This window comes from Euprymna scolopes, chromosome 16 (genome assembly GCF_053919585.1).
Source record: "Euprymna scolopes isolate OS-2025 chromosome 16, ASM5391958v1, whole genome shotgun sequence".
NCBI lineage: Eukaryota > Metazoa > Mollusca > Cephalopoda > Sepiida > Sepiolidae > Euprymna > Euprymna scolopes.
In genome coordinates this window covers 104,088,306-104,112,835 of record NC_136497.1, presented here as the reverse complement: position 1 = coordinate 104,112,835, position 24,530 = coordinate 104,088,306, and the positions used below count along the sequence as shown (strand labels likewise).

At 31.2% G+C, this 24,530-nt stretch overlaps 1 long non-coding RNA gene across 1 annotated transcript in view; it reads right to left on the bottom strand.

Moving 5' to 3' along the window:
• The window catches only part of LOC145296037 (uncharacterized), a 191,984-nt gene extending 180,257 nt beyond the window's left edge, over positions 1–11,727 (bottom strand). The window contains exon 1 of the long non-coding RNA XR_013869944.1: positions 10,062–11,727. This is a non-coding gene — a long non-coding RNA (uncharacterized LOC145296037). The remainder of the gene's footprint in view (positions 1–10,061) is intronic.
• Between the last annotated feature and the right edge of the window lie 12,803 nt (positions 11,728–24,530).

Here is a 24,530-nt window from a genome sequence, read left to right as displayed (position 1 = left end):
GAAAAATGAAAAAAGAAATAAAAGAAAAAGAATAAAAAAGAAAAGAAATAAAAGGAGCATAAAATAAAATGAAAGCAATAATAAATATATATTTTTTTTTACATATATATTAATGAAATAAATGAAAGCAATAATAAATATATGAATGAAATAAATGAAAGCAATAATAAATATATGAATGAAATAAATGAAAGCAATAATAAATATATGAATGAAATAAATGAAAGCAATAATAAATATATGAATGAAATAAATGAAAGCAATAATAAATATATGAATGAAATAAATGAAAGCAATAATAAATATATGAATGAAATAAATGAAAGCAATAATAAATATATGAATGAAATAAATGAAAGCAATAATAAATATATGAATGAAATAAATGAAAGCAATAATAAATATATGAATGAAATAAATGAAAGTAATAATAAATATATGAATGAAATAAATGAAAGCAATAATAAATATATGAATGAAATAAATGAAAGCAATAATAAATATATGAATGAAATAAATGAAAGCAATAATAAATATATGAATGAAATAAATGAAAGCAATAATAAATATATGAATGAAATAAATGAAAGCAATAATAAATATATGAATGAAATAAATGAAAGCAATAATAAATATATGAATGAAATAAATGAAAGCAATAATAAATATATGAATGAAATAAATGAAAGTAATAATAAATATATGAATGAAATAAATGAAAGCAATAATAAATATATGAATGAAATAAATGAAAGCAATAATAAATATATGAATGAAATAAATGAAAGTAATAATAAATATATGAATGAAATAAATGAAAGACAAAATTGAAAATAAAATGAAAGCAATAATAAATATATGAATGAAATAAATGAAAGACAAAATTGAAAATAAAGAAAAAGAAAAATGAGAATGAATAGAAATGTAAAGAATGAAAAAAAGGAAACGAAAAAAAAGAAAAGGAAAAGAAAGCTGTTATAGCGTTCAGTTGTAGAAAATGGTTGATTAAAAAATCTTACTTCTTTCGTTTGGTTTTCGCGTATATTTTAGATAAATTCAAATGTTGATTTTAAATTATAATTTAGCTGAGAAATAAATTATAGCTAAATTTATTAACTTTTGAAAATGTAACTAATTTAAAGTTTGAATCACACACACGTCGGCTGTTTGTTTGTTATAAGAAATACATTTTCCAAATTCTATTGTTATGGAATCAAACATATTTAAAAGCAAAGCTGAAGAATGTAATTAACAAACAATAATAAAGATAATCGTCGGGAACCGCCAATCAAAGTTGGAATGAAAGCAACATTTCAAAATGCAAATGATCCAACAATCCAAACATGAAGCGAACGAATTCCTCAATTTTTACTGTTGAACCAGAAAACTTTTTTTAAAATAATCTGTGAATTGATGTGTATTGCCCCAAGAGAAACTTTTACAGTTACAGATTAAAAGAATTTTTCTTTCGATTGTCACTTTCGTTTCCGAAAACTAAACGATTGCTGCTGCTAAAGTTTTCTTCCTGAAAGTCTGCAATACAAGTGATTCTCTATTCTTGCTGTTTTCGATAATTTAACGATTTCGGCATCTTTTTTTATTCATTTATTTCTCTAAAGATAAACAAGAACTCAATTACAATCATAGAAAAAGTGAACAGAAATAATAAAACGAAATTATTTGTTTTGAAACAATTAATATTCAGCTTTAATTTAAAGTAAAGTGACGAGAAATAATAGAATGTTATAAAGATATCCAATAGAAAAATTAAAAAATCAGTAGGTGGAGTGGTCATGTCTGGCGTTACCAATTAGACGACCGTAGATAATCGGAAAAGGCGCACGCAACTGAGGGCGTTACAAATTCAAAACCAACATTAAACATTCATAGCAAACATTAAAACGATCAGAACCAACATTAAAACAATCAGAATCAACATTTTAAAAAATTAGAATCATTAAAAAATGAAAGGAAACTGTTGAGTCGGAGCAACTTATTGTAAACAGGTGGTTGTCGTCGTGGTCATCAAAAAAGCAACGAGAGGAATAGTATGCTGTCAGTAGTGTTTCCAGGGTTCTAAACAATCTGGCAAAGTTGCTTATCAGAACATCGATATGGGGGGGGGGGTCTATCGAGAGTGCAAGATCCTATTTCGTCGAGAGTGGGACTGAAGAAGAAACAAATAAACTAGAAACAAAGTTTTTAATAATTTTGAATAATCATCAAGAAATAGATGAACGTGAACAAGATGAAAATGATAAAGATGAAAATAAAGATGAAAATGACAGTTTAAAAGATAAAGATGTAAAGGATGAAGAACAAAAAGACGAAAAGAAACGAGTAAAGAAAAAAAATGAAATAGGGACGAAGAATTTGAAGTAGAAAAAGATGAAAAAAATACGAAAAAAAAAAAAAAAAAAGAAAATGCAAAGAAAACAAAAAAGGTTCCGAGTTCGAAAGAGAAATTCGAAAAAATCGGCACCGGCTAATAATGTAACTTTTCAAATAAAATGATTGAGTACAATCATTTCGATCAGCGTAGATTCTAAATTTGGATTTAGGAGGAGAGCATTGTTTCATTTTTTTTAGGTTGGACATATAATATGCATGTGGTTGAATTCAAGAATTCATTTATTAGTTTTAAGGGGAAATGACGGACGTTGGGTATTTTACTTGATTCTTATCTTCAAATAATTATAACAAAAATTAAAACAACAAATGAATTAAGAAAAATGAAAGCGTACAGGTGTATGCGCTATTTCCACGTCCCCCAAATAAGGAGAATCGAAAATACAGGTGATTTTGTAAACGATCACAGGTATGCAAATAATAGCAATAAGGAGTGAAGTATTAAGTTGCAAGATATGTTTTCAGTAACGCATTGCAAGTTACGGCTTGAGATCAAAGTATCTAGACTAATATTTGATCCTGTTTCTTCTATTCCAAACTCCTTCAAAATGGCTGGAATGGCAAAAAGAGGGGGGGTATCATGACAATCGAAAGGCGCCAGATGCTGCCACGCACATATTACACGGATATTGTCTCATATCCTGTGTATTTTTTATGCGTCGCTGGGGGCAGTTAGTTAGCAACATTAAAAAGAAATAGATAAGATTCTTTTTAACGAAATAAAAAAATTACATAAAAAAATTTAAATGTAAAAACAAAAATCCTACTTTAAATTCAACAGAACACCAACTGAAATTACAAGCAGCGAAAAAATAAATAAAAATATAATTAATATTTTAATCACCCCCTCCCCGTGACCTTATTTGTTTTTATCTGTGGAACTTTTAAGAGAATCGAAAACTTGATTCTTTGACTCATGCGACAAACAGGAAGTCTAAGTGACGTAACCGACACCTTAAAAAGGAAGCATTCACCCTACCCCACCCTGCACACACGCACACACCGGAGGGAGTGCCTAAAACAACAACAATTAAAAGAGCGAGAGTGGGGGGCGGCAAATTAATAGGTACTAATGTACGCTTACAATTACATATGAAACCCTTACTAGTTCCCAAGTTTAGAAAAAGTAGACATGGGGTAGGAGAACAAGTTCCACGAAGGAAGGGCACAAAAATACCCGAGAACGGATCCATCGAAATTCCCTGATAAGGGCGCTTCAGGTGATCAGCAATAAACCCTTTCACGAAAGAGGAGGTAATGCCTGGAAAGATGCACTTCATATAACCGAACCGTACTTCATCCGCATTTGAGTTAGGTCGGATGGTTATCCGAATGATAATGAAAGACGGAATGCCGACGGTTAGCACTAGGCGAAGTGCACCCTCACCTACAAAAAATGCCTACGCAGCCTTGTCGGCGCCCTATCTATTAGTGATAAACTAGCCCTTTCTCAGAGAGAAGATAAAGTCTGAGAGGGTGAACAAAACAATACCCCAGTCAGATAGCAACAAAGTCACTGTCAGGCTGATTGGCAAGGACGTATCCCCGACTTGTACACGATGTTGATAAAAATGGAAAGTCTTTTGCAATGCACCATTGTATAAACCTACGTCTCCTTCGTCGCCAACGCATAACATCATAATATTATTATTTTTATAATGTACGTTTTATAGCATTTATGTTCAGGTGTAATGATCTAGAATGTACACGATAATAATTGCAATACCATCGAGGTGCACCCACCTTTCCCGAAAATAAAGGAGGACCCTTATTAACATTTCTAAAATTTCTTTGATTTTTATATCTCTATCTCTACTTATATATAAAAGACACTGTGTGTGAGATAGAGAGTTTCCTATGGACTCTGAAACAGTTTAATCGACTTTTTAAAAATTCACATCAATATACTTCGTGTGTCTGTGATTGTTCTTATCTAACTTTTGTATCGGGATGTCTCTGATAAGTATGGAAAATCGATAATAGAAAAATGATTAAAGAAGGAACAGCCTAATTTGGACCAAAGTTCATATCACAAGTAAGAAGTGTTATCATCACACAAGCAAAAGGGCACGGCATATAAAAGCAACAGTATGATGAGACAGGTGCGCGTTCGAAATGAGTGTTTCTATTAAGAGCACAGCTGAACCATGATATTTGACTTTTGCATTTAAAACTTTAATTCATATTTAATAATATAATTATTCTATGAATTAATTTTATAAAATCAACAGTAGGTTTCGACGACAATAAAAGTATTGGAAGTGTGAAACATTCGTTGATCCCCATTCAATACCGGGCAATGTCGGATCTCCCTACTAGTTATAAATAAAATAAAATAAAACATTGTATTTCATTTTTATGAACGATAAGTGCGAATGAAGACCCTCCCCCATGTAAATATTGTACTTCCTTTGACCTATTTAGTTCTCTTCACCTGCAAGTGACACCAGGCTCGTAAAGTGGGATTGTGTAGTCAGAGCTCTCGAGGAAGGCCACTCTGACCTACAAAAAGTGCCTGGGTAGCCTCCGTCGCATTCCCCGATAAGGGAGCTTCGGGCGATTGGCAATATACTATCCCTTTCTCAAAGAGAAAATGCAAAGACTGGGAGGGTGAACCTCCTAGAACTGTACAACCAGTATTACACTGCAATCAACAGGAACCAGATTATTACAGGAATGGTCTATTCTCTGTTGATTTTTCGGATCAAGGATACAATATTTCGGGAAGTACCTTGACTAGTGTGGTTTTAAAAAGAAGGAGAAGGAGGGAATCTATCCACAAGACCATAGAAATTTGTGAACAAATAAACAAAGACTAAAGACAGAACGAGAAGGGTCGCCATGCTGTGCAAACTGTGATGAAGGCGAAACTATTATCCGGTGCCAACGCTGCAAAAAACCTACATCTCGTGAGGCTCGTCATTTAACTGAGATGCAAACTCATCAATCACCAGAAGTAATTTAATTGGGCGAGGGTCGACAACTTCAGAAGTCTCAACTACTAATGAGGTAAAATAAATCTGTTCGCAAGAAAAGAACTTTTTAAAAATCTTGCAGTACGAGAAATCACAAAAATATAACAAATAACAACAGATAACTTTTACCAAACGCATTAAGCTTTAATTTTGTATCGACTTGCATACGTTCTGAAAATAATTTCAAGTTTTTTTTTAATTTCAAAATTAGATTTCGTTCAAAGTTCTCTTTTTCAGCATCCATGATTGTTTGAAATTCAAGACAATGTTTTTAATCAGTGTTAATGACTATGGATAAAATTTAATGCAAACCTGAAATATTTTATTTTCAAATAAGAGACCGTACTGATATTATGTCCCATAAAATCCCTTTACTTCATAGAAACTGAAGGGTGTATTTATTAATTAATATCTAAAATGAATGAGTAAATTATTACAACCATTGTAGGAATCCGAATTTTCACAAAAGGCAATCACCCCTCTTTGCATAAAACTAAAACGAAATATAGCATCATTACCCACCCTTACGCCTAGCAACTATGTTTCATTATTCATATCGATGAATTAATTAGTTAAGAGTTAACTTTGTACACACAAATATATAAAAATAAGCACATACCCCCCCAAAATGTAAAATAAAATAGTTTCCGTCAATAAAACTGATATATCTTCCGGCCGAAAGCAATTATTTATGAAAATCACCGCCAACTACCGGTGTTCGGACGAAAATGCAGCAGCAGCAGCAGCAGAGTGTATTTAAAGTCTAAACTAAAACAACATGAATGCATGTCGACTTAAAGTGAAAAGTTCAAACTCGTTACTCAAAGGGAGTGGGGAGCTCAGAATCGATAACTAAAATTATATGTCCCGTCACATCGGTTTTCTCACGATTAAGAGCCCCTTAATGAATCCCTCCTCCTTCTCAGAAAAGAAAAGATAATTCTTGGGAGGATAACTTCTGAAGTTGAAGTTTGAATATATATGTCAAGTGAATGTCATACATGTGCCTGTGTTTGTCTCTTCCAAACGAAAGTGAATAATGCTGAAGAGAAAAAAGAAAAAAAAAAATTGCCTTTGAATAGGACGCAATAATAATTTCTTGCCTAATAAGCCGTACATGATTTTTTGCAAGTACTTTAACTGCGTGAACTCTGATGATATTTGTACACTTTTGCCCGTCAACGTAAATACCGAAACCACTGGACTAGCCACAGATTACTGTAGAGATCAGTTTTCTACTCTAAAAGTTTTATTCTTCGGACCTTGGAAATTTCTATCCTGTCTCTGCTTCTACAAGTCTAAAAACGTACAGAAATTTAAATGTATGGTAAACAAGCATCTTGCAGTCCAATTCTCCATTTAGTCCCTTCGTAAACCTGGCTTCTATCACAGTAGCCCGTTAAGTTCCATTTGTAATATAATAATAAACCAAATTTAAAAAAACACACACATTGTATGCTGGTGTTTAATTGAAAGCAAAATGAACGTTTTTCTTTCACGTTAAGATTAAACAAATAATAATGAAATGATAATAAAAAAAAAACAATGAAATAGGGGTTTGATTTATTTGTCTCATTAAACAAAGTAACAAAATCATAATAGATTAAGTCTTTTAATAAGGACTGATAATTTGTATTATTTGCATTATTCGGACTACTATTCTCATCCTCATTGCAATATTTACAACGTTTAAGCAATAGTAACCTTCAACCTTCTTCCGGTGCATCTTTTTAAACTGCTAAAACTTTACGGTTTTCCTGACCTTTATTTATTATATTATTATATTACTAGCGAAGGACGCGCGGCCCTGCCCGATCGTAAAATACGCTTAAATATATTTGTATTCATGCAAATTTCGTAATAATTACAGATCTCTATCGAATATACACACACACACACACACACACACACACATATATATATATATATATATATATATATATATATATATATATATATATATATAATACTTTCAAAAGATTTTAAAAAGTGACTTCCATGCCATCAATTAGAATCGAAACAAAAACATTTAGCGCTCCAGCCGCGTTTCCTACCGTTTGAGCTATCGACAGATAGATAAGAAAGATTTGAAATTAAACCACTTCAAGCTACGAATAAATTTGCGCATATGCAAAAGTAATAGAAATATATCGGATATAAGTTGAAACAAACAGTTTGAATTTCAACTGTACATGTTATTTATCCATCCAAACAAAGATTTTACTTATCATAAACCATCCTTGGTGAATGATTGCTATTTTCTGTTAAGTTCAATGTTATGTAACCAGTAATTTAAGCGTTTATTGGTTAAATATTTTCATGCAGACACAGATTCTTACATGCATCTACTGTTTATTTTTATTAAGATTATTATTATTATTATTATTATTATTATTATTATTATTATTGTTATTATTATTGGTAGTAGTAGTAGTAGTAGTAGTAGTAGTAGTAGTAGTAGCAGTAGTAGTAGCAGTAGTAGTAGATTTTTCCATTCCGTCAATTATGATTGGGTTGAACGTGTCAATTTATGTTAGTTATTGTCGCCCGGAGTGAGTATTGAACCTTTCCCGCCTCTCCCAGAGGACACTGACATTTACATCTGATTGTTAACCAACGCTCTTGACCATTTTTCTCGTGGATCCAAGGATACCTGGTGGAATGAGAAAAATCAACGTCCGTGGATTAATTAAATGTATTAGTTGGGGGGTGGACATCTGGAGAAGGTTGAATAAGAGAGATTACATCGTCGGTCGAACCGTTATGCAAATAACAACCACGGTGCGATAACAGTCGGACTAATCGAACTAATACCAAATAACTTCTTTTTTCTGAAACAGCTGGGTTGTGTAAATATTGAACGCGATTTTCATCCACCGGATTATTTACTGCTGTTTGAAGCAATGTTTATTATGGTTGTGATCGTTTATGACCACGCGACAAGAGAGAAAATAAGCTGCAATGAAAAGGGAAATGATTCGATAGTATAACGTTCGAAACAGACTGGTTTTACTTGCTTTTTAGGAGTAACACAAAAGCATCAGACTTGAGTCCACATGGCCACGGAGAAATTAATGTAACAATTTATATATATATATATATATATATATATATATATATATATATATATATATATGTGTGTGTGTGTGTGTGTGTGTGTGTGTGTGTGTGTGTGTGTATATATATATAATATATATATGTATATATATTAATATATATATATAATATATATGTATATATAATATATATGTGTATATATAATATATATATAATATATATATAATATATCTATAATATATATATATATATATATATATATATATATATATATATATATATATATATATACTCCTCGGCGTGTAATAATAATAATACAATAATAATTGTAAATATTTTAAAATCTGTTAAATTTCCTGTTAATTAAGATAAATATACGACTATTCGGTGTTTACGATTACATTAAAAAAAACATAATTAAAATTACGTGTAGGCGAGTACACGCGCGTCTGAGATTTTGTCTGAGAGGTTTATTAACACGGAAAGATCAAGCGTTTTTTGTAAATTGTTTTTAACAATCACATCGAAATGAATAAAAAAATACTTTACATGGCTTTTTATATTTTTTACAACACGGTCTAAAAATCCGTTTTAGTTTCACTATTTTATTGAAATTAATATTCAATTAATAGTAAATATTTAAAAAAAATCAAAGTTACGTACATGCGATAAATATAGACGTCACGTACAGAAGCTTAGTTCTATTAATACTGGGGTACTAGAAATAGTGTTTAATTCGTAAAGCAATTTTACCAGACAGAATTGAAGTTTGTGAATTATAGTTCATTTGTGCTAGTAAACCAAAGCAAACTAGTTTTTTTTTTTATCATGAAGAAACTGAAGAAAAAAGATGAACTCATTGTAAATGTAAAAAAGAAAAAAATATAAAGTTGTGGCAGTTTGTTTATTCGAGAACTCATCATATGGGCTTGGAGATTGACCGCCATAAGCATATATATTTTGAAACTCAATTAGTCAAAGTACGTAATTTCGTTTTGCTAAAAGAAAGAACAATAATACTGTGGGGTCTACATTCGCGTCGAACATATATCAAAATATGTTTTACTAAAAAAAACAAAACAATTAAAACTTAAATATTATAGATAGTGAGTAGGAATACACAAGAGTAGTAGTACTGACTGGGAAATACCGGGAATACCTCGAGGGTGTAAAGACGATAATATTACGAGAAATTGTTTCCATAAATATCACTATACTCACTCCCATTTGGACCTCCAATCCAAAATCGAATTTATAAATTGTAAAATATAAAAAAGAATTTAAATGCTAACGGGCGACGTCGGGTCTTTTTGCTGTCAGGCTAATAATAATCTTCGCACGCGGTGGTTTGAAAGCGAAAGTGAAACCAGACTCTCATCGGAATGAAAGGTGGAAGAATAACGAGAGAAATGAATAAATGATTATATCGATAGATAGATCGATATACAAATGATCATTAATCGATACACCATATAACAGGGGGGTAGTGAATTTTCATCCTGTGAAAGAGGGGAAAGTTTTCTTTTTTAATTGCGATTGTGTTAAAAAATAAATAAATAAATAAAAACAAAATATTTATTAATATTTTTTTTTTTTAATTTAAATATTTTCATCACTTACCTCGACAGTCATGACGAGGGCTTTCTGTTGGCCTTTAGTAGACTTTTTCTTTCCTGGTATCGCACCTTTGACGGTGGACAAAACTGTGATCATCAATAATAGACAACATGCCACGCTCCGCCAAACAATTAGCGAAGAATTTGCAGACAAACGCATTGGTCCGACAATTACTTCCTTTTTTTTTTTTTTAAATTAAATTCTTTTTTTTATATATGCCTGCTTCTTTACTTAAAAAGTAAAAGGACGATTTAACAATGGTAACATTCAACAAATTTCCTTACGTTACTGGTTCTTAAAAAATGACATAATAGAAGCAAGATTATTATTATTATTATTATTATTTTATTTTTTTTTTATTTGCAAAACTTCCGCTTTCTTCAGTGAATGCTTCTCTCTTTCCCTCTCTCTTGCAATTAAACTTTTAAGTTTTTTCGAAAAATAATGAGAATAAACAATTTTTTTTTTTTAGTTTAATTTAACTTTTTTTTAATGTAATTTTTTTTCACATCTCCAAAATTAAATCGGTGGTAATTATTATAATTCTTTTTATTTTTTTCTTGCAGTTGCTTATCTTATTTTCCAAGACTAACAGGTTTAGTTTTCAATAAATTCATGCGAAATATTAAAAGTAAATATTTCAGCAGTTTTCTCTTCTTCGTCGATTTGTTTCCTTTCCGGCGTTTGTTTATACTTATTTAATAATCCTTGTTTTCCATGGAACTTTTTTCTTCTTCTGTTTTTAATTAGTCAATATCTCCGAAATATTGGGTGCCAGAAAAAAATCTATATTTGACGACGTCTTTGTATCGTTTGATGTTGTTGTTGTGGTCTGTTATTATTTGCACGGCGTGTGTAATGTTCAACAAACACACACCAAAAAAGACTTTAATGTGTGTATTTCTGTCTTTTTTCTTTTTTTTTTTTTTTTTTTTTTTGTACTTTCTTCAGTGACAAGAGAGTAGAGAAATGGGCGAAGGAGCAAGACTTTTCGTTCACCCGAGCAATATGCAACGACTAAAACCGTAAACGGCTTTAAGTAGATAATTTACGTACGACTACCTACTGTCTTATATATATACAAGCACACATATGAATGTGTATATGTATATACCCAGGATGGTGCTTTCCGTGTAGAAACTGATTGTGTTGTAACAATAGTACTGCTACTAGTTGTAGTTAGTAGTATCTATAATAATATTCCGAAGCACTTGTTTCTGTCGACGGAAAGAAACGAAGCGAAGGGAGGGGGACCACGTTGTTTCCCGTTTTATGTCGTGTGTACATTTACACAGTGACAACTGTTGTAACACACTTTTACTTATACGAAAGTGTAAGTCGATAGGTAGAAGTGTAGGTATGAGAAACTAATACAGATAAACCCCACAAGCACTCGAAACTCTGCGTGTCCGTGTATATTGAAACGTCGAGGAAAAGAAAGGGTTTGTGATGATGTCAATAATATACTAAACTACTGCCGACCATGCGAGAGAGGAAACGAAGGAAGAAAGGAGGAATAAAAACAGTTTTTTTTTTGTGTGTGTGTTTTGTGCGCGGCTCTATCAAGACTCAAACAGACGATTGGGTGGCGGTGGAGGATTTATCTTAGATGATTGGGGTGGGGGTAGAGAAAAAAGTGAATTTTAAGAAGAGTTGTAAAACCGATGGGTCTCTGTATGTATCTCTTTCTCTCTCATATATATATATATATATATATATATATATATATATATATATATATATATATATATATATGTATGTCAATTGATTAAGTTCGAGTATATTATTAACATGAACTAAAAACTAATATATTTTTCAAAAGTGCTCAATTCGTGCGTAGAGCTTATTAATAAATAAAATTATATAAACATTGTAAGGAATCTACGCAGATTGATCAACGTTTCAACACTTCTATGTCTCGGCAAGACACCAATATATATATATATATATATATATATATATATATATATATATATATATATATATAATATTTGCCACTTCTTGACAGAAGGTTGCCATCTCTCCTGGTCAATTTCGAGCGGCACAGAGCAAGTAGGTGGCTCTTCAACCCAGCTTCACTCTTGCATAATCGATCACAAATGTGGCAGATGAACTTGCCAGTATTTGTTATGCTTGTGGAGGGACTTCTCTCTTTTATTTTCCTTTCTCTTTAGTCGAAGTTCTCAAGAATCAAGGGGCCTCCGACCTGGGGGCTAACATTTGAACATTATATGAGATACATAGATATTCGAATGTTCCATTAAAGTTCTATATCTTTCAAACACTGAGTTAGTAAAGAAGTTGAGAACATAATTTTCATCTCCCCAATTGACCATTTTATTATGTTATAACTTTTTTTTGAAGGGTGGGGGGACTCTTAGCCTTACTGGATTTGAAAACCAGAATTCATCTGGTCTTGTGAAGTATCTATCTTCCTGCTGCTACTTGAGATAATATCACTTGGAGAAGGTGCATCATTCCTCGTAAAAACAAGTGTAGGTTAGCCATACCGAGGAGATTTTATTCGGGATGGAAAGACTATGTGATTTTTAATATTTGGAAAAGGGAAAAATATCCTCATGCCAGGTTTACCTGAAAAAAAAAAACACTTGTACAAAGAGAACTTAGACACTTAAGGATAGTGCTTTGTGGGCATTCAAGTTTCTCTTCTAGAGAAAAGTATGCACCTTTGAGTTTTTGTCAAACTGTTTGCTGATTTACAGATCAATCCATAGATATGACAGTACTTTATTAGTATGGGTTGCAGCACATCCTCATAAAATTGTTAGTTATCTAACATTATGTGACTTCACATGGTTCACCAAATCGTCTTTAGACAGAAAGCATCTTCCACAGATTGTGCATTTCAGTTCTTGTTGAAATTCGGTATGGAGTGCGGATTCATCCTGCTTTCTAAAAGCACCTTTCAATAGTTAATGCTTAACGCGCTTTATGCATATATATATATATATATATATATATATATATATATATATATATATATATATATGTATGTATATAATTATATATATATATATATATATATATATATACTATATATATATATATATATATATATATATATATATATATATATATATATATACACGCACACACACACACACGCACATATTTACGTGTAAAAAAAGAGAAAACAATAGTGATACAATAATTCATTTGTATCGAGGGCAGGGAAGAAAAATAAAAAAGTGTTTTTTTCTATTAATTTTAAAAGAAAATACAACTTTGTTAAATATAGGTTGTGGAATTGCATTCACTATCAAAATATCTAGTTAATTTGCATATTCTTTTAAACATTCATTTCAATTAATTCCCTATTATTTTTTTCGGTTTTCTTATGGGATGATCATCTTTAGTTAACTATTATGTGTAATTATATTCATGCAGATATTCTACTTGATTTATACTTGCATAATATTTGTGTAAAAGGTTAAAGGAAGCACAAACCACTTTATATATATATATATATATATATATATATATATATATATATATGTATATATGTATATATATATATATATATATATATATATATATATATATATATATATATATATATAGAGAGAGAGAGAGAGAGAGAGAGAGAGATATGCGAATATGTGTTTAAAAAAATTTGTCTATCAAACTCATGTGACAGTTTTGGTCTACGGATATGAAACTTAATGTATAGAGTATTGGGTTTTAGCCGGGGAACACCGGTCCAAATGTGTGAAAATTACAAGAATGAAATTTGTCAGGTGAAAGTTGAACGCTGGCATTACGAATATGTATACGTAATGTAATAATTATTAGTTTATGTTTTAATTTTAAGCCTTGCACCAAACATGTCTTCACAGATCAGTTATTAACGTCAATGGAAAAATAAGTCGTAGGCTAAACGTTTTCGTTTCGATTCTCGGGGGTGGCTCAAGGGTCATTTTTTTTAGTTTTTAAATCATTACTATATAGTGGGTCTAATATAATACGATATAAGAATAAATACGAAATCTTCATTAATCCACTTATCATTGTAATAATTATCAAAATTATTATTATAATAATTAATCAACTTATCATTATAATAATTAATCAAATTATTATTATAATAATAAATCAAATTATTATTATAATAATTAATAATTTTATCATTATATTAATTAATCAAATTATCATTATAATAATTAATCAAATTATCATTATAATAATTAATCAAATTATTATTATAATAATTAATATATTATTATAATAATAATTAATAAAATATCATTTTAATAAATAATCAAAATACCATTATAATAATAAATAAACTCATCATTATAATAATTACTCAAAATATCATTATAATAATTAATCAAAATATCATGATAATTAATCAAAATATCATTATAATAATTGATCAAATTATTATTATAATAATTAATCAAATTATTATTATAATAATTAGTCAAATTATTATCATAATAATTAATCAAATTATTATTATAATAATTAGTCAAATTACTATCATAATAATTAATCAAATTATTATTTTAATAATTAGTCAAATCATCATTATTATAATTAATCAAATTATAATTATAATAATTAATCAAAATTTCATTATAATAATTAATACACTTATTATAATAATTAATCAAAATATCATTATAATAATTAATCAAAATATTATTATGATAATTAATCAAAATATCATTATAATAATTAATCAAATTATAATTATAATAATTAATCCAATTATTATTATAATAATTCATCAAACTATCATTATAATAATTAATCAAAATATCGTTATAATAATTAATCAAAATATCATTATAATAATTAATCAAAATATCGTTATAATAATTAATCAAAATATCATTATAATAATTAATAAACTAATCGTTATAATAATTAATCAAAATATCATTATAATAATTAATCAAATTATAATTATAATAATTAATCAAATTATAATTATAATAATTAATCAAAATATCGTTATAATAATTAATCAAAATATCATTATAATAATTAATAAACTAATCGTTATAATAATTAATCAAAATATCATTATAATAATTAATAAACTAATCGTTATAATAATTAATCAAAATATCATTATAATAATTAATCAAATTATAATTATAATAATTAATCAAATTATAATTATAATAATTAATCAAAATATCGTTATAATAATTAATAAACTAATCGTTATAATAATTAATCAAAATATCATTATAATAATTAATCAAATTATAATTATAATAATTAATCAAATTATAATTATAATAATTAATCAAAATATCATTATAATAATTAATAAACTAATCGTTATAATAATTAATCAAAATATCATTATAATAATTAATCAAATTATAATTATAATAATTAATCAAATTATAATTATAATAATTAATCAAAATATCGTTATAATAATTAATCAAAATATCATTATAATAATTAATAAACTAATCGTTATAATAATTAATCAAAATATCATTATAATAATTAATCAAATTATAATTATAATAATTAATCAAATTATTATTATAATAATTAATCAAATTATCGTTATAATAATTAATCAAAATATCATTATAATAATTAATTAAATTATTATTATAATAATTAATAAAATATAATTTTAATATTTAATCGAAATATCATTATAATAATTAATCAAAATATCATTATAATAATTAATCAAATTATTATTATAATAATTAATCAAATTCTTATTATAATAATTAATCAAAATATCATTATAATAATTAATCAAATTATTATTATAATAATTAATCAAAATATTATTATAATAATTAATCAACTTATTATTATGATAATTAATCAAATTATCATCATAATAATTAATCAAATTATAATTATAATAAATAATCAAAATATCCTTATAATTGATGCACTGAGACTAAAGCTGCTTTAGGAACGCCAGCAACCACTGTAAAAGAGTAATAAAAAATGCAAGAGAGCTATATGCCCAGTCTGTTATCCAAAGTAGCTGATCAGAGGCTTGTTTCCTACCAGTTTTGGCAAATAACAAATAGGATCCTGAACGGAAGTGTGCGTTCTATCCCAACCATTATCAATGGACCAGAGGTAATCTCCTCAGCATCAGACAAGGTTAAACTATTTGCCAAAAATTTTGCAGCTAATTTTACCCTATGCGACGAAGGCCATCAACTCCCCATATTTCCTCCTATAACACAGAACATGCTAGGTAACATACAAATATCTGTGCATGAGGTCGCCAAGCTAATCAAGAACCTTGATTCCAGTAAAGCAACTGACGGCATCCCAATTATAGTGTTAAAAAAGCTTCAACCAGAACTTGCTCCCATACTTTCGAAACTGTTTAAGCGTTGCTTTAAGGAGAAGTGCTTTCCGACTCCCTGGAAAACCTCATCAGTATGCCCTGTATTTAAGAATTCAGGTGATAAGTCATCTCCCTCTCAGTACAGACCAATAAGTCTCCTGTGTGTTTTGAGTAAGTTGCTGGAATCCATATTAAATAGAGAAATAGTAAACCACCTCAGCAGAAACAATCTTCTTAGTGACACACAATATAGTTTCCACTCTGCAAGATCTACCGCAGATGTGCTAATGGTTATATCTCACAGGATTAGTGAATCTCTTGACAAAGGCTTCTTTTCCAGGACAGTTGCTCTTGACGTATCAAAGGCCTTCGACAATGTATGGCATAAGGGCCTACTTTACAAGATTTCCAGCTACGGTATAACTGGAAATGTTTTCTCAATCATTAAATCATTTCTCTCCGATAGGCTCATAAGAGTAGTGGTCGATGGACAAAAATCAGAGGCCTGCAGTATTAATGCTGGTGTCCCTCAAGGGTCAATCCTGGGCCCAACACTTTTCCTGATCTACATCAATGACCTCCCTAAACACATACTTAAATCATTCGTTGACATCTATGCTGATGACACGACCATCTACGGCAACACATCAAAGGCTGTAAATGACAAAGTTTTCTCTGATTCTCTCTCCTCTGATCTCGAGCGCGTGGTTCAGTGGGGAAGACGTGCCTAGTTACCTTTAATGCATCTAAAACCAAACTCTTATCTTTACATCATCAATGTTCTGATCCCCATCTGGCATCAATTGAAATGGATGGCTCTCATCTAGGAGAAGCCCGTGTTTTGACAAACTTCTGGGTTTGTCCTTTACTCCTGATCTGAAATGGAACACGTACATCAAGTCTGTTGCCAAGGTCGCTGGAAAGATGGTGGGATCCTTCTACCGCTCCAGTAGATTACTACTGATGCAATTCTCTATTTATATAAAAGCCAAGTACGTCCAAGGATGGAATACTGTTGCCATATCTGGGCAGGAGCTGCTAAAAGCAGCCTATCCTGCTTTGACAGAGTACAAAATAGACTTCGTGGCTTAGTAGGGGATGCCCTTTTCTCTACCCTGCAACCTCTCTCCCACAGAAGAGACGTTACGAGCCTATCCTTGTTTTATCGTTATTTCCATGGCAGGTGCTCGTCTGAACTCCAATCTCTGGTCCCCTCTCGGCAATCTTTCACGAAAAACACCCGTCTAGCTGAATCCACTTTGAAAAATTTCCCCCACTCTTTATCTGTGCCTAAATCAAAACGTGGATTCCATGAACAAAGCTTCTTTCTTAGAAGTGCACGCCTGTGGAACTCTGTTCCGTCTGCCTGCTTCCCACCTGACTACAACTTGGATGTCTTCAAGTCCAACGTCAACAAATTCCTAATGAACCGCCGCCTTAAGTAAACACTTCATCAAATCTCCACACTAACGTACTGTACTTGCAATAACCCTTATCCCTGAATGGCTTCCGGGCCTTGATAAGTGGTGACCATGAAACAACAAAAAAAAATTAATCAAATTATTATAATAATAATTAATCAAATTATTATTAGAATAATTAATCAAATTATTATTAGAATAATTAATCAAATTATTATTAGAATAATTGATTAAATTATTATTATAATAATTAATAAAATTATTATTAAAATAATTAGTCAACATCATTATAATAATTAATGAAAATATTATTATAATAATTAATCAAATTATTATTATAATAATGAATCAAAATATCATTTTAATAATTAATCAAAATATTATTATAATAGTTAATCAAAATATCATTATAATAATTAATAAACTTATCATTATAATAATTAATCAAAATATCATTATAGTAATTAATCAAAATATTATTATAATAATTAATAAACTTATCATTATAATAATTAATCAAATTATCATTATAATAATTAATCAAAATATTATTATAATAATTAATAAAATTATCATTATAATAATTAATCAAAATATTATTCTAATAATTAATAAAAATATCATTATAATAATTAATAAAAATATCATTAAAATAATTAATGAAATTACTATTATAATAATTAAAAAAAGATCATTATCAGAGTTAATCAAAATATCATTATTATAATTAATAAATTATCATTATAATAATTAATCCAAATATTATTATAATAATTAATCAAATTATCATTATAATCTATATATCTATAAAAGTTAACGTGTCTGTCTGTCTGTCTGTCTGTCTGTCTGTCTGTGTGTCTGTGTGTCTGTGTGTCTGTCTGGCTGTGTACATTCCCCTACGCAATAACTCTGTCAATTTTTAGTCTATAGACTCGAAATTTGAAATACCGGGTACTGAGATTTGGGAAAATCGATGTGACGGGTGTCAGCCAGAAATTTGGCTGTTAAGGGGTCAAATTTCAACGATTTGACCTTTAAGAACTCTACCAAACTCCTCCGACAATTTTGGGTCTAGACACTTGAAATTTTAGATATAGGTTCCTTGAACCTGGATCTAACTTAATAACGTGATTTGAGCCCGAAACTATAAATTTTAAGGGGTCATAATAGGGGTCAAATTTAAAAAAAATTGACCACTTTTTTTTTCAACATACATCTCCAAATACCCGGGTAACGCCGGGCACCCATGCTAGTAATTAATAAAATTATGATTATAATAATTAATCAATAATAATGACAAGCAATCTACGAAAGATTAATGCACACAACAGTAAACGTAGTCACTAGTTTTGTCTTCTCTGCGCCAGCCTCTCGAACCAAAGGTTCTCAAGTCCTTCACTACCCTTACTCAAGCCACGATTCATGCTGGTCTATCTTCGGCTAGCTCCTCCCACACATTCACATCGATGCCAAGAGTGCAACACCGGGCGACCTTGGCTTCTTGATACATTTGCCAGTTCGCTGTAGAGAATATCCTTAGGAAGACGGCCATTGTGCATTCTGCGCAGGTATCCAAGCCAGCGGGATCGTCGTATCTTGAATGTCTGGAATAAGGAGCGGCTACCGACATGTCTTAACACCTCTTCATTGGTGATTCTATCCCACCAATTAATATCCATGATATGTCGCAAATATCGGAGATGGTAGACGTTCAATATTTTCTCGTGCGGAGCATAGGTGGTTTCTACTTCATACAGTAGGGCACTCAGAACACAGCATTTGTAGATGCGGCATTTTTTGCGCGAAGTGAGGTATTTATTGAACCATGCTCTTTCACGTAGTCGGTTGAAAGTATACGCTGCTCTATCTATGTGCGTTTGTAGCTCCTGTTCAATGGATACTCCCTTGTTAATGTTGGATCCAAGATACGCAAAGTTCTCGACAGTCTATAGTTTGTTGCCATTGATGGTGATTTGTGATGCGTCACCCTGGTGCATCACAACTGTCTTCTTCACACTGATTACTAGTGCGAACTCCGCACAAGCAGCGCTCAATTTGTCAAGCAGCCGCTGGATTCCACTAGCGGAGTGCGAGACCAATGCAGCATCGTCTGCAAACAGCAGCTCAAGTATTAGGATTTTTCAAATCTTGGTTTTGGCGTATAGGCGAACCAAGTTAAAAAGTTCTTCATCAGAGCGAATATGAAGGAACACACTGTCTTCGTCTTCGTGATTTCCAAAAGCGTGGTGCAGAAGAACTGAGAAGAAGATGCTAAACAGTGTGGGAGCCAACACACAACCTTGCTTTACTCCACTGCACACGGGGAAGTTGTCAGACATGTGTCACTCGAAGGAAACTGCGGCTGTCATGTTATCATGTAGCGATCTTATCAAACTAAGCAGAGTTGGTGGACGGCCCAACTTTTGTAGGATGGCAAACAGACCATCTCTACTGACCATGTGAAAAGCTTTCATGAGGTCCACAAATACGATATGGAGAGGTCTACGTTGTTCTCTGCATTTTTCCTGGATTTGACGCACTGAAAATATCATGTCCGTGGTTGAGAACCCACTGCGGAAGCCGCATTGCGATTCTGGATAAAAAGGTCTGCAATCTGCTGGATCCTTGGAAGGAGCACTCTGGCAAACACCTTGCCGGTGACACTGAGTAAAGATATACCACGGAAGTTATTGCAATCTCCTTTGTGTCCTTTCTTGAATAAAGTGACAATTTTAGCATCTCTCATAGCTGCTGGAAATTTTCCGTTGCGCCAACTGGTGCAGAGGAGGTCATACAAGTGTGGGAGCAGGAACTTATCGCACTTAAGCAGGTCTGCTGGAATCTCGTCGGTACCTGGGGCCTTCCCTATATTCGTGTGTTGGAAAGCTACTTCGAGTTCTGAAGTTGGAATGTTGTCCAGTTCGACTAGAATTTAAAAGTTTGATCTATGTCCAAGGAACCTATATCTAAACTTTTTAGTGTTTAGACCCAAAGTTGGCGGAGGAGTTTGGTAGAATTTTCAAAGTTCCCATCGTTGAACTTTGACTCTTGACTGCCAAATTTCTGGCCGAAAACTACTTTAAAAAATTTCCGAAATCTCAATACCATTTTTGTCAAATCTCGAGTCTGTAAACTGAAAATTGGCAGAGTAATTTGGTAGAGAAATGTACACACAGACACACATACAGACACTTTCACTTATATATATATATGTGTGTGTGTGTGTGTGTGTGTGTATGTGTGTGTGTGTATGTGTGTGTTAGCGATAAAATACAGTTTTTATTTATTGATTCTTCGTTTGAAAGGAAAAGTTCACCCACATATTTTTTACTTTTTAGAAATGTATGTACATATATATATACACATACGCAGATACAACACACACACATATATACTCACATACACACACACACACACATATATATATAGGTACACCCCCCCACACACACACATATATATATATATTCATACATATATACGTTAATTTTTATTTACTTTTATTACAAGTGAATATAAAATAGTATATAAAATTGCAAATTATGCTGATGAGCTGTATCTGAGGATTACTATCTTATAGAGTTGCCTATGGAGATAAACACGTATACGCATTTATATCTACTTGTATGTCTATCTGTATGTAACCAAATCTATCTCTATATATACTTCCCATATGGTTTTAGATAATTTACTATAGATGTAATACACATCTACTAATGTGTGTGTCCCACCTCTTCAGTGGGACTAAACATTGTGAGCTTTCAAGCAGATATTCGATATTCGATTATTCATATAGTAATCGGCAAACTTTTCCTTAAACCATCTTCAAACATCACTAACAACATACAAACTATAATGTTTTATGTTTTGTTCTCACACAAGAAAATTTAATTATAATTATGAAGATTGATACTTTACGCCAAGTGGAAAACGTTATATGCCATAAGGAGAGTTTACACACACACACACACACACACACACACACACACAAATATTTGTGTGTGCTCGCGTTTTTCTATCATTATGTGTTAAATAGAATAGATATAAACTGCCCCTTTTTATGCGTAGCAGTGATCGTAAAGAGGGAAAGAAAAGAGAGGAAGATCCGTACGTGTCACCGAACAAAACATGTGTTATTGTTAGCAACAATAATGTATGCTCTAACTATTTATCTTAATATTGTTTATATTTATTATTATTATTATTATTATTATTATTATTATTATTATTATTATTAGTCCATATTTTGTGGGTATGCGTGTGTGCGTGTGTGCTGTACAGACGAATCGAAAAGCTTTTGACTCTGTGATCAATCGCTGAGAAACGCAAGTTTGGCAATGCGAAAGTGAAAGTAACCAGATTTATAGAACAGGTGCCCTGCGGTCCATGTTTCTGCCCTCATCTTTAATGCTTTTCTTTTTCAGAACCAATTTATTATATCGATTCGGTTTGATTTCGTATTCGTATACGATTTTTTTTTAATGGAGGGAGGCGTCGATAACTTTTCTCGATATTTTAAGGAAATAACTTCCAAATAATTTTATCTCATTTATTTCTTTTCCTTAGTATCCAAATTCTATATCACATTATGAAGAGAGGTAACTCTAGAATAAATCATCTTGTATTTCGTCTATCGAGTAAATATGAGATTTTCAGGGTTTTAGTATTATATATATATTGAAGATTCTTAGAAAATTGATTTTTTCCATGTATTCAGGCGACTTCATAATCCCCAAACACTTTTTATTCGAGAAAATTCTTTATTGGCTCAACAATAATGAAAATTGTGGAAACCTCCACTTAATCCCCCATAGCATGCTTATTCATTGAATTTGTGTACCTCCCCTCCTGGGTAAAATCCCACATTGTGTTTGGTGAATTGTGTATAACAACTCGTTTGTAATAGTATAATTGTTGCTTCATTCTCAGATGACTAGCCCCTTCCTCACCATTTATATGTTCACCATGCATATGCCTTTCGAGGTTAAGCACACACGATTGAAATTGTTGCCAGCTTTCAGAACGGCCGGCATTAGGGTTAAATGATCTATTTGGACAATTTTGCTTCTAAACTCCGTTCATAAGCTGGTGTCACTTTCCATACGATCCTCGAATTTTTCTGTAACGTGATTTCCTTGAAGTCTCAGAGCTCCACGAATTACATTGACTTTGATTTGTGAACAAGCGGACTTGTCATGGAGAATAAAAATAAAACAAATGAGTTAAAATATGTGTAATATCTTTTTAAAACTAACATTTTGTGGTTGAACACACATACGTTTGAGCCATTTTTCAGCACCAGCGGCAAACTCTAAATTTGTGTGCTCCTAATTTTGGCTTCGTCACTTACAAACCAATAACTGTAAAGGGCAGCCAAATCGCCATTTTCACCATGCCAGGAACCTTTTTCGTGACGGAGCAACCCAATTTTTGAGTCCTCATGCTGAATTTTGTCCCAATAAATATTAAGAGGGGGATAATCGTCAATTTACCACAAAGTATTCCTGAAAACTTACACTTAGTGTAAAATATAAAACTTCGTTTGCTGATATATATATATATATATATATATATATATATATATATATATATATATATTCGTTTAACTATTGGAACTTGCCACTAAATCAGTTTCCTTCAGTTTCAACAACATTATGTACCGGCAAATTGATGGGATATCTATGGGTAGCCCTCTTGGTCCTTCGCTAGCCAACATTTTCGTTGGATTTTTGGAAAACGAATTATTTTCCAAAATTACTAAATCAACATTCTATACACGCTACGTTGATGACACTTTTGCATGCTTTCCCTCACGGAGTGAAGCTGAACAGTTTCTTCGTCTTCTTTGTAACTTGCATCCATCGTTACAATTTACTATGGAGGTCGAGGACTGTGGCTCTTTTCCATTCCTCGATGTTCGTGTTTCTAAAGTTGGTTCTACGTTTGAGACCTCTGTATACAGAAAACCTACATTTACATGGCTCTATCTTAATTGGTTTTCCTTTGCCCCTCAGTCTAGAAAAATAAACCTCATTTGCGCTCTTACACATCGTGCACTCATGATTTGTTCACCAAACCGTCTTGATGCGGAACTTGGTGAAATCACAAATATTTTTCTCAGCAATGCATATCCCATAAATATAATAAAACCTACTATTGAACGTAAAATTGCTACATTTAATAGTGTTAAACGTATTGGTCCATCACGTTGTCCTATTTATTTAAAATTACCATGGTTAGGTCCTGATGGCCTTCATATTGTTGAAAGGATTTCTTCTGCTACTCAACGTTGTTTTCCAGCTATTATGCTTAGAGTAGTTTACACAGCTCGAACCTTTTTTCTTCTTTTCGTAAAGATGTTTTGCCAATCATTCAAAAGAATTCTGTTGTTTATAAATTTGTTTGTCAGTGTGGAGCTGACTACGTTGGCAAGACATCCCAAAGATTGGAAATGAGAATATCCCAACACATCCCTCGGGATATTCGATTACACCAGGTTTCGAGAACATCCGGGCACTCCCAAGCTCATGAGTCCGCCATCGGTAATCACCTGATTAGTATAAATAGGTGTTCTGACCAATATTCCGGCGGTTGGTTTTCTGTTTTATACAGTGCTAGGTCGAACTATCATCTCAATATCATTGAGGCGTTAGTCATTAATAACTCTCGACCTAGCCTGTGTAGACAAAAGATTTTGAAACATCAGTTGGAAATATTTACTGATTTAAAACCACCTGA